Source organism: Hemicordylus capensis, chromosome 3 (assembly GCF_027244095.1).
Source record: "Hemicordylus capensis ecotype Gifberg chromosome 3, rHemCap1.1.pri, whole genome shotgun sequence".
NCBI lineage: Eukaryota > Metazoa > Chordata > Lepidosauria > Squamata > Cordylidae > Hemicordylus > Hemicordylus capensis.
Genome location: NC_069659.1, coordinates 143,322,166 through 143,334,400, shown reverse-complemented (window position 1 = coordinate 143,334,400; position 12,235 = coordinate 143,322,166). Strand labels below are relative to the sequence as shown.

The 12,235-nt window shown below is 40.9% G+C and overlaps 1 protein-coding gene and 1 long non-coding RNA gene across 3 annotated transcripts in view; one reads left to right on the top strand and one right to left on the bottom strand.

Moving 5' to 3' along the window:
* The window catches only part of NALF1 (NALCN channel auxiliary factor 1), a 410,074-nt gene that overhangs the window by 283,671 nt on the left and 114,168 nt on the right, over window positions 1–12,235 (bottom strand). The window lies entirely within an intron of this gene.
* LOC128349346 (uncharacterized) overlaps window positions 8,664–12,235 on the top strand; it is an 89,578-nt gene continuing 86,006 nt past the window's right edge. For both annotated transcript variants that reach the window (XR_008318766.1, XR_008318764.1), the window contains exon 1: window positions 8,664–9,165. This is a non-coding gene — a long non-coding RNA (uncharacterized LOC128349346). The remainder of the gene's footprint in view (window positions 9,166–12,235) is intronic.

Here is a 12,235-nt window from a genome sequence, read left to right as displayed (position 1 = left end):
TTTTTTTTTAAAATGAGATAATGACAGAGAGAGAAAGAGAAAGGGGGGGGGGTTTCCACGAAACTAAGATTGTAATCCCAATCCTATGCACACAAATTTGAGAGTAAGTTAGTTTAGTGGAGGAACTACTGCTATGTGAGCTGTCCTTTGGAATATGCTCAATTTTGTCAGTCCAAGTTTAATATGCAGACAATATAAATTCATATAAAAATACAATGTTACAAAATCTCTTGTTCTCATCAAGGGAAATACCTGCTCCCCCCACCCAACACACACACACCCTTGATTTTCAGCATTACCAATAGCTTCTAAATAGCAGCTTCATATTTTATAGTACATTAAGACTGATGAAAACAAGCATATAACAATGACTAGCGATACTAACTGCTCGTGTTCATCATTACATTTGGCCTTGCAGAATTCTGACTGCTTCTGACTATTGTTAGGGCTTAAGAGGAGATTTCCATTAGTGGATAGTAATCGTATTAGCTTCCTGGAAGGGCATTTCTTCCTTAACACATCTGGTCAATAGCCAGTTTATACCCTGAAGGATTCTATCAGTTTCAATTTCCAGCTTTACTCCTGGTCTATGTGACCCTTTATGGCAGGAAGTGCCTCTGGATATCCCATGGGGGCGGGATTATAAACCAGATTTAAAGATGATGTTAAGTGGTCTTAAGATTTTGTCAGGGTAGACGAAAGTGTTCCTGATGTGCTGTTCTGTATTAGAGTTCTCTGGTGAGAACGTTTGGCTCAAAATTTGGTGGGGGTGGGAGAGCAAGAGGAGCAAAGGAGGGCAAAACCGGCCTCTTTTTTCCCACCAGCCTTAGCTTTTCCCCCTCACCACTACCATTGGCAGGAGGCATCCTGGGGGAAAGATGGCAGCTACTAGGAATGGCTGCTAGGATGAATACTGCAACCAACAACTCACCCGCTTTTGCTTCCATTTTATCCCCTGGGGGGAAAGTTAAAATTCATGCTCCCCCAATTGTTGGTTCTTAGAAAAGGACAGTGAAATAGGGAGGGGTTCTTCATTGCTCCTTTAAATGAACAAACATAACAGTTTAAATGTGCATACATGCATGCACACACATACACACCACAACACTGTCTTTTCTGAAGCAGTTCAAACTTTTTTTTCCTTTTCAGTGCAAATTTAAATGCATTTAAAATAAATTATTTTTAATTAACAGTACTCATAGATTGCTTACTCCCACCTCTCCGCCCTAACAACATTTAGGACTGAGAATTAAATCATATATTAGAAACTGCAAATTGACTCAGGCATCCTATAATATTATCTTTCATTTTGTCACCTTGTGTGGTGAAACTACTGAGCAGTTTATTTCTATTGCAACAGCCATTTTGAAGTGCTTTGTTTCTGAAACATTAAACTTTATAAAATCTCATTAGCCAAGACCTGGATCAGATTAGTTCATTTTTCCCTTAATGATTACATGATAAAATAGTCATATGAATGTGACCAAATTGCAATTTACCCTGCAATCTGAAAGCCACTAAAATAAAATAAAAAATCCAGACAGAAAACAATATGATGAGAACATTACTGCTAAGAACAACTTTAAAACAATAAAACCAATAAGATTTCAATCCTGTTTGAAGAATATAATATTGAAGAATGCCTCACATACTAATGAAAACTATTCCTCTTAATGAGAACTTAGAGGTCCTATCTATGGGTTACTGTTGGGCAGGATAGGATCGCTGTTAAATCTCAAGGCAGGGAAGCAAAATGATATACCAGAACACAAATGAACATTGCTGGCATAATACCGCTGTATTGGTCCTGAACCAGCAGGGCATTGCTAGTACAAGGAGCACATACAGGGAAAGTTGGGGGAGGGGGGTGATGTGGATGAAGCAGATCCAATGCTCATTCAGATGAGTTCCTACTTCTTGCAGCATTATGCAACAGTGACATAATTAATCATGATCATTTGCCAACTGATCTGCATACATTTAATGAGTGGGTGGTGCTTCTCACCTTAGCTCCCTGCCAAAGTTCACACAAATTGATTAGATGGTTTGGATTTATGACCAATTAAATGTTTAAGTCTTATAACAACAGAATTCTGGTTTTATAGGGCACTTTAACTCTATAAGCACTACCATGCCTGTATAATAGTTTTTAAGAAGAGTCCCACTGTTCAGTGGTGCCTACTGTCATATACACAGGATTGCAACCTAATTTGGAAGTGAGTCCTGTTAAAATTAATGGGACTTATTTGAAATGTGTGTACTTCTGGGATTGGGGAAAAGGCTGTACATTTTTAAAGAGGCTTTGTACTAGGAAAGCCAGATAAAGTGGTGATGAAATAGCAGAATGGAAACTTCAACAGAAAAAGTAGTTTTAGTCAGAGTCTGAACAGAGTCTGAACATCAAGATTAGCAGTGTGCTAGTGCTAAATTCCACACTAAAGCTATGCCTTATCACATGTGGGGAACAGGTGATTTTTTACAATCTCCCATTTCTTTGAAGCCTACTATGTGTCACCAAAATTATGTTCCCGAGGGTTGCACGAGTTTGGACTCAATGGGCAGGTTCATACAATCAACCTCAGGTTAGTTTGATGACAATCTGAGATTCCCAAGGTGTGCATTCTCCTGTGGAGCATGTTGTGTGAACTCAGCCACTACTGGTAATCTCAGATTAGCACTGCATTAAATCAACATCCACTCAAATCAGTTATTTTAGATCTGAAGTAGCTTGACCATCTTGACTTCATGACAATTTGGCACGGTGCCAGTCTGAGATTCCCAGCAATGGCTGGATTCACACAACATGTTCCATGGGATTGCACACGCCTCAGGAATCTCAAATTCCTGTCCAACTAGCATGATATAGCATATATTATATTGGAATTGTGTGAACCTTCCCAGTATAACATTATAAAAAAATAAACACTTTTCACCTTGAAATTGTATCTTGCAATTTTTCACAAATTTGCTCATACGTCCATCCCTTAAATGCACAGGATTATATTTTGTCATAGGAGAAAGGTAGTAGCTATTTACATATATTGGACTCCTTCATTTTTCTGTGCCCAACTCTGAAAATATCTGCTAAAGAGAACTTTTGATGAAATGCCTTGACATTGGCATGAAGATCAAGGTCAAATATGGAATATTCATTATGATCATTTGAAGGGCTCCTGAGAATCTGCCACCTTCAAGCCAAAAACTGCATTTGTATCTTTTGCTAATTACTTTTAAACCCATCTGACAAACATATTATCTTACAATTGCCTGTTAAAAGCCTGATAAGCTCTGTTGAATTGTAATTGTGTTTTAATGTTTCCACGATCAAGAGTATCCAAAATATATGCATTCAATACATAAATGAATATATTCGATTACCTCATTTCCTTTGTAATGGCACAAACTTGCTATTACCTAGGCCTGGATGTGGGTCTGCAATTAATAAATCCCTTTCAAACCAGTATATATAAAACGATTTCATTACAAGGGATTCTCTGTCTTCCTATAAAATGTTAATTAGAACAGAAGATATTGTTCTTCTCCTGCTCCATTAAATGAGATTACTTCAGGTAACCATTTCACATGAAGTTGAAGATAAAGAGCTTCCTTGCAATACATAATTTTACAATTTAAAGATTCCACTCAGTGGCTTACGAATTTTTCAACTTGCCATATTACTATTCTGAGCTTATTGAAGGTCTCCTGTTTGCTTAAAAACTGCCCTTTTTGTCCTACCCCTTTTGCCTGGTACTTTCTTCCAGAACACCAACATGCTGTTGCTTCTTGACCTGAAGCAACAGCTTTCATGAATGGAAAAAGGGTGGGAATGGTAATACGATTTGACTGCCAATCACTCAAAATAACTTAGATTGTTGACCTCTTTTCTCTGAAGTCAATGACAAAATTCCTATCATATGTTGCTATATTGCAGTCTTAATTTTAATCAATTATTTAGCTTTCCCAGATAAGGAAAAGTGCTTGGGATGTAGAGCTAGATGTAAAATAAAAAGCTGCTTTTACAAACCTGTTTCTTATTCAGTGTATGGGTTGCTATACCGGCATGAGTCAATACAAAACAGGTTTGAGTGGATGACAGTTCACAGAGTCTTCAACTATGGAAAGCTTTAAACTCTGAGGACAAGACAGTACACAGGACTTGGAAGCAGTACTAGTCTGAGTGTGAGCAGAGCTCTGGAATTTGGAGGCAGCATCATGACCACCAGAAAGCAAGTAGAAGGGAACCAGGCGTTCCTGGAAAGCATGTGCTCCTGGTGTGAGGTGGAAGTTGAGCATGCTTTGTGTCCTCTGAACATGCCAGGTTGCCAGTGCCATTTCCCTCTCCTGCTCAACACCCACCCAGTTGTAACCTAGATTTGAAGTTGGGTGGAGAATATCAGGAGAATGTCAGCAGTTTGCCTCGGGAACTGGGCTTTGGCAGGTTTAGATGACACACCCACTAGGAGTGCACACTCCCCAGGAACTGGTTCTTTCCAACTTACATTGAGTGGCTTCACATGATCCACCAGAAAGTATTATTCACATTCAATCAAACCCATGAGCTAATTTTGTGAAGTTATTCACCCAGAACTCTGCTGAAGAATCGTTGGAATGTGATATATGATGGCTGTGCTCATTACTGGGTCATTATTTGTACTTGTAATGATTCAGTACAATAATATTTCATATAATAGACATCTCCTTTACTCAGTTGAAAGCATTTATGCATATTATAAATTAAAAACATGGCATAGCATCAGAGGTATATATGCCTGTACAGATTGAAAGGATAATAGCACTTGGAAATTTGAAGCAAATGTAAGGAAGAACATCAGATTTGCAGGGAATTTATGTATTATGACATTTCTTGTTTACTCACATAATGATCAAGGAAGAACGGGAAGCAGCTTTAAGGCCATTTAAGGGCCAATGCATACTTTATATGGCAAATACATTTGCTTCATGTGTACTGGTATTTATAGGGTTAACTCTTAAGTGGGGTGCTAATATCCACGTTCATAAAAATGCAGTGGTCAGGGGCTGTGTGGCATGTGTTTTCAGATGTGTACACAATTCTCCTCTTCAAAATTCATGGGATTACTGCTTCAAATACCATGTACACGGGGCATAGCCACCATTGTGCAAACAGATTCAAAGAACCCGGGCCGCCAATGGTAGGGGCTGCTGAAGCCCTCAGCGGGGTGTGGCTTGGGCTCTGGAAGAGCCCCGAATGAACCCCCCCACCCATGCCTGGGCTACTAAGAGCCATGAGCAAGTGCTTGCCCATCCTTTTCAGGCAGCAAGAGAGATAGAGAGAAAGGGGAAGAGATGCTTTCAGGCAGCAAACGCTGCCTGAAAAGGATGGGCAAGCACTCGCTCATGGGCAGGGGAGGGGATTTATCTTGGGGCTCAGGCACGACCCGTGTGTGCGGCATCACGCACGCGGGACATCGTCAGAGGGGCCTCCAGGCAGGGCTGGACCCAAGCTGCCGCTTGGTTGGCTCCGTGCCTGCATGTACATGTAACAAATCTGATGGCATGCACTGGCCGGGCCGGGGGGGGGAGGGATCTTTTTTTTTTTTACATTGCTGGTGGAGGGCAGAACAGCACTTATGCAGTCCTCTCTCAAAAACCTAAAAATTCTGCCACCCTATCCTCATTTAATTAAATGTAAGGTCTACCCATAAGCCACCTAATGGTGCAGCAGGGAAATGGCTTGACTACCAAGCCAGAGGTTTTCGGTTCTAATCCCAGCTGGTATATTTCCCAGACTATGGGATACACCTATATCAGGCAGCAGCAATATAAGAAGATGCTGAAAGGCATCATCTCATACTGCGCAGGAGGAGGCAATGGTAAACCCCTCCTGTATTCTACCAAAGACAACCACTCTGTGGCTCTGTGGTCACCAGGCTCTGGTGACCAGGAGTCAACACTGACCCGATGGCACACTTTGCTTAAGGTCTACCCAGGCAGCAGAATCAAATGGTACAGTACTCCTAGAAGCTCGAAACAAAATGCCCTTTAAATAAAGGGCCTGTTTCATGCTCAGAACAAAACAACCCTGTTTTGATTTGAAATGTTTTGATGTTTTGAGTGCCATTTTGGAGGCCTGTTTTTCCCTTGCTAATTGGTTTTCTGGCAGTGGCTTCCAATTGGTTTGCGATCTCATTGCTTCTTGGTTGGGTTGTTATCATACAAATCAAGTGTTGTTATGGGTAACTGTGCCCCCATTGGCTGGAAGGAGGGAGAAGGTGGGGGACACAAAAGGAAGGAGTTTCAAAATGTATTCAAAGGGACTGGGAAGCAGAGAGCGCCCTTATATTGTCTCTCTCTTGAAGAGGATATATCAGGAGAGGAGGAAGGAAAGTCTGGTTTTGTTGTTTTCTGTTCTAAGCACTGCTGTGCTATTGATGCTATAACTATCTGGTTTTGCTGGATCTCAGATTGACAAAGGCAGAACTTGGATGCCTTCCTTCCTTGAGTTGTTGTTTGTTTGTGAGACAGTGTTGTGAGGAACAGTGGCAGCTCGCTCTCTCCGTTTGAAATATTTCTTGGTGATTGCTATGATGAGCTTCATGTCTGGCCGTGATACTAACTTGTGCTTCGCTCACTGCTCTGGTTTGCTCTGCAATCTGCATTGCAAGGAGCACTCAGTCAAAATGTGGCTGAAGTTGCTCTAGTTGAGCTGCTGGAGTGGCAGCTGTTGCAACCCTAGGAAGCAGCAAGTCATAACTTTGTGAGAGAGAGCAACTTGTGCCAATGATGTTACTGCAGCTCAGGCACTGTGGGTGGCAGTGGATTCTGGGTCAGTGATTCTTTTTTAGCTGTTTTGGACTGTGTTTGAAATTTGTGTGCTGTGCTGGGAGGGAGGGATTCCCTATTACTGGGTGCTTCCACGGTGTTTTTCAAGGCAGAGTTGCAAAATGCATTGCAAATTGCAATGCAAAACTTGATTGTGTACTCTGTGAGTGGAACTTGTTTCGGCTTTAGGGAACAATGAGGAAACTCAAAACACCCCATTGTTCCCCAATGGGTAGCACCTAGGGACACCAAAATGGGTTGTGTGGTAGGGCAAGATGGATGCTACCTACTACCTAATCCACAAAATAAATGGGACAGCAGGCAATTATTATTATTTAAATAACCTTTCCCTCAAACCCCCATAGGATCTTATGGGGGTTTTGGAGAAAGGTTAAAAATTTGTTAAATGTCACCTGCTTGACCATTTCTTTTGTGGGTTAGTTAGTAGGTAGCATCCATCATGCCGTACCACACAACCCATTTTGGTGTCCCTAGGAGCTACCCATGGGGAACAATGGGGTATTGGGGGTTTTCACATTGTTCCCTATGACCAAGACACTCTGAAGGTTTTGAGTTTTGTTTCATTAAAACAACTGGTTTGACCACTGTTTAAATGGAACACCATCTGCATTTTGTTTCGAGCTCGAAGCAGAATACAAAATCCATTTTGTGCACATCCCTAGTACAGACCACTGAACACAGGGTGGATAAAAACCAATGATTTTTTTAAAAAAAAAAATGAATTTTTTAAAATTTAAATCGGATTTTTTAAAATTTAAATCAGATTTTTAAATTTTAAATCAGATTTTTTAAATAAGATGCATTTTTAGGAAAAAAAATCTATCTAAAGATAGTTTTCTATTTAAGATACATTATAGTCCAAAGGTATTCATCATGAGATAAGGATTAGTTTTTAATTATATAGCCTGAGGCTGTATATATACAATGTTTAAATTTTTTGGTAAATGAATTCCATTAATCCATTCACAATGTCATGCTCTCCCAGAGGTTTCTGTAAGATTATTTTGGGCAATTTTTCTGTCTTGAAGAGGACCAAAAATGAAACCTTCATCTGGTTGTAAATATTAAGATTATACCAGCAAGAATGAGTCTTTATGTAAAAAACCATGATCTAAATCCAGTCTTACTGAATAGTGATTTAAATTGATTTGATTTAAATCAAATCCACCCTGGCTGAACACATGAACAACATAATTCCTGAATACTGTTAGTGGTTTGCAAACAAAAACAAAACAAATGGATGAACAGCAGCAGCAAGGCAGAGAAAGAAGATGGACTCCTAAAAGGTGCAAATGACTGCACAACTTCAGAGTGAAGCTGAAGGAATGTCATTTTTAAATAAGCCAGGTTTTTTTTAAAAAAAAATCCTATCAATAAAACAATAAAACAGCAGCAAATTAGGAAAAGTCTTCTAGCTCAGTCCATTGCCTGTTTTGCTACAATTTTTCTACCAAGAAACTTTGTATGGAAGGGAACATTTCAAAAGAGGTGATCCCCAATGTAGTATTAAGTGGAACAGCCACCCACCCACAGGGCAGGCTCATCCCGGTAAGCAGACGATGCGCCGCATCGGGGCATCACCTGCTGGAGGGCACTGAGCGCCACTGCTTGCATGATCTTCATGCTGGTGTGAAGAGAAAGACGCAACTGCCTTTAGTTTTGGTTTTGGCCAATCACAGAAGAAACTCAGGCGGCACCCTATCAGAGCTCCTATCAGAGCTGTGGAGCGTGCGGTGGCCCCACAGTCAGAGGCTGGAGGCAGTTCCTTCGGTCGTAGACTCGGAATGACCAGGATATCACGGAATGAGACGGACTGGGGAGGGAAGAGAATGGAAGAAGGGGAGGGAGGGGCCCTGGTGGGAGTTGCCCACTAGTTCAATCCTTCCCAGAGAGACTCATCACAGCGCCTTTCAGCATCTTCCTATATCGCTGCTGCCCGATATAGTACCAGCCGGGATTCAAACCAGCAACCTTCTGCTTTTTAGTCAAGCATTTTCCTGCTGCGCCACTTAAGGTGCAGCGGGGAAATGCTTTATCTGTTACAGAAAGATTTTCACATATTTGAACATTTTTATTTCTCCTTTTTAAATCATATTATATACATAATTATATTATATACAATGTTATGTGCATAATTAAGTAAAATCTTTATGTATGAAATTTTGAATACACACTAACTGTATTTATTTCAAATTTTTATTTTTTACTATAACTAAGGGGGCTCAACAGCATGTTGCATTGGGGCGCCAGATCCCCCAGAGGTGGCCCTGCACCCAACCCACCTCGCAGATGCACATGGAGACAAGCCTGAGTCTTACTTATTCCAGTGCAATATACTTTCATGTAAGTGCAACTCCAATAAAAATTATCAGCTTCTTCATACAGTGAACAAACCACTTAAAAGAGAGCAGCATTGCTCCATTACACAATTTATTATTCAGAATCTACCTTGTCTTACAATAGTTCAATAACATGTTACCTTTCTATCCAAAAGCTTTTTAGATAAAATGTGGCAGTAAACATTAGTTTTCTGCAACAGTACACCAAGTGTGTAGTTGTGATATCAGGAATTTTATTACACACAGTATCATGGATAATTGCCACCTTTATGAAATTAAAACTTTATCTACGGTGCTGTGCCTGGCTGCTTTCATAGTGGCAATGAAAAGTGGTGTATTTCTGCTCTCCCTTTCCCGGTGATTGCCAATTAGTAAAAATTAATTAGACACTTTAATAGCACTTATGGTTAGAGCAGCAGTATGCTCTGTAATTGGATCTTATTAATTCATTTCATGGTTTTTTTCACTATGACATAGAGCAAAATACCAGCATTAAACATACCTGCGAAAAGACAGCACCTAATATATCTAATAGAGAATAATATACAAGAAGGTTAAAGAGCCCTTACTCTTTAATATATACTAGCTGGGCTGGGTGCAGAGCATCTGCGCCTCTAGTCCCCCTCGCCCACTGCCGATTTCCTTCCCTGCCCACCACTGCTTTCTTGCCTGCCTGCCCGTCACCATTGTTTTCTTCCACCGCCTGCCACCATTTTCTCTGCCCGCTCACCCACCCCGCCATCGTTTTCTCCTGCCTGCCACTGCTGTTTTGTCCCCCCTGCCCCCCACTAGTTTGTTTCTTCTCTCTATATAGAAGATATTAAAATTAACCCCAAAGCATTTATCAATTTGAATCAACCATGGAGTTCTATATTATGGTTCTTCAGCAGCTGCAATCTATAATGCCATGCTCTCCCTAACGGTCTGAATGTTCTGTGAAACATTTGAGTGTTCTGAGCTTGGAACAGAATGCCCTTCAACAACAACAACAACAACAACAACAACAACAACAATCCGCTCTGGGAAGAGCATCTAGGTTCCAAGTTTCCTCCCTGGCATCTCCGAGATAGGGCTGAGAGAGACTTCTGCCTACAACCTTGGAGAAGCCACTGCTAATCTGTGTAGACAATACTGAGCTAGATGGACCAACGGTCTGACTCAGTATATGGCAGTTTCCTATGTTCCTAACAACAAATATTTATATACCGTTTTCCAACAAATGTTTCCAAAGCAATTTACATAGAGAAACAATACATAATACACCAGCAGCAGTTACTGGAGGTACTGTGCTAGGGATAGATAGGGCCAGTTACTCTCCCCCTGCTAAATAAAGAGAATCACCATGTTAAAAAGGTGTATCTTTGCCCAGTAAGCAGAGCAAGGGGCCTGTTCTGAGCTCAGAATTGAATGATCATGTTCGGAGTCGGAACACTCGAAATCTTCCAAGTGCCATTTTGGACTCCAAAATGACGCTAATCAGGCCTCTGCACATACACAGCAGCCATTTGTGTGGTCAGCATCACAATACAAATGGCTGCCACATGTGCACAGAGGGCTGAAGAGTGCCATTTTGGAGTCCAAAATGGCATCCGGAGCATTTAGAGTGTTCCGAGCCCATTCCGTTGTGATGACCAGCTCAACTAGTTGATCTTACGGAATAATCCAGGCATTTGCACTCCTTTCCAAGCTCGTAATGGAACACAAATGCCATTCCATGCACATCCATAATCCCTGCTATGGGAGGTAGAGCTGAAAGGCTGTTTAAAGACACCAGTTATAGTTCCAACTGAAAGCAATGAGAGGGGAATACCAGTATAAAAGGTATCAAAAAAATCAATAATATATATTCCATTTGATTATTTTTGTTCATATTAAATTTGAATATGGCACCAAATACTCAGGCTGTAAAAAATCAAAACAGATTATGAAGAGTTCCAAAACTCTCTCCCCAAACCAGATGAATGAGCAACAAAATAGTAAATGTACCTCTTGTACAGTCATAGAATGGAAGAAAGGCACTTGCAGAGAGGCTGCAGCACACTTGCAGCAAAGACTTGCTCCGTAGTTAAGGAGCAAAGGAGGATAGGAAAGCTTATCTTCCCTCCCTCCAAAAGTCTTTTTTGCTTGCAGAAACACATCCCCGAGGGTTGCAGAGCCCTCTGGGACATATTTCTGTACATGAAAAGTACTTTTGGAGGGAGGAGAGAAAAACTTCCCCATTCCCCTCAGACTCGTCTGCAGAACAAGCCTTTGGTGTAGCAGCCTCTCTGGGAAGGAACAGCCCTTCTTCTACTCTCATACAGCTGAAAAATAGATGGGGTAGTGTAAGTAAAGGAAAAGTGCACATTGGGGTATAAAATCTCAGCTCACACATATACTGATGGAGTTTGACTGGGAAGAAATCTTGGGGTCATGGTGGATGATTGAATGAAAATGTCAACTGTGTTGCAGTTGTGAAAAGGGCAAATCCTACACAAGGGAGCATTAAAAAAAACAGATAGACAATAAAACTGCTAATTTTCAAATTCCCTTATGCAATTCTATAGTGTAGCCATGTTTGGAATACTGTTAATCATTCCAGTCACTACAATTCCAATTTCCAAAAAAAATATTGTGGAGTGGGAAAAGGTGCAGAAGAGGGCAATCAAAATGATCAGAGGGCTGGAGCACCTGCTTTTTGTGGAAAGGCTATAAGATCTGAGGTTTGTTTCTTTTTTTAGTTCTGAAAAAAATAGCTAAGGGGGCATATGAATGCAGCTTATACAATTATGCATAGTTTGGATAAAGTGGAGGAAAATGTTTTCCACTCTCTCACACAACTCTACTACCTGAGGTCAGCCAATAAAACTGATTGGCAGGAGATTCAGGATGGACAAAAATAAGTCCTTCTTCACACAACGATTATTACAGTAGCCACCATATTTGACTATGACATTAGCTATTACAAGATGTGTGCTGGGACACTCCTCCAACTCCCAGCAGGGTGGGGTACTCACCCAACCAGATGGTGAGCAGATTAACAGCCGGGGTTGTTCACATGAAGCCAACAGCAACCATGCTCAGAGGCGGGGCAG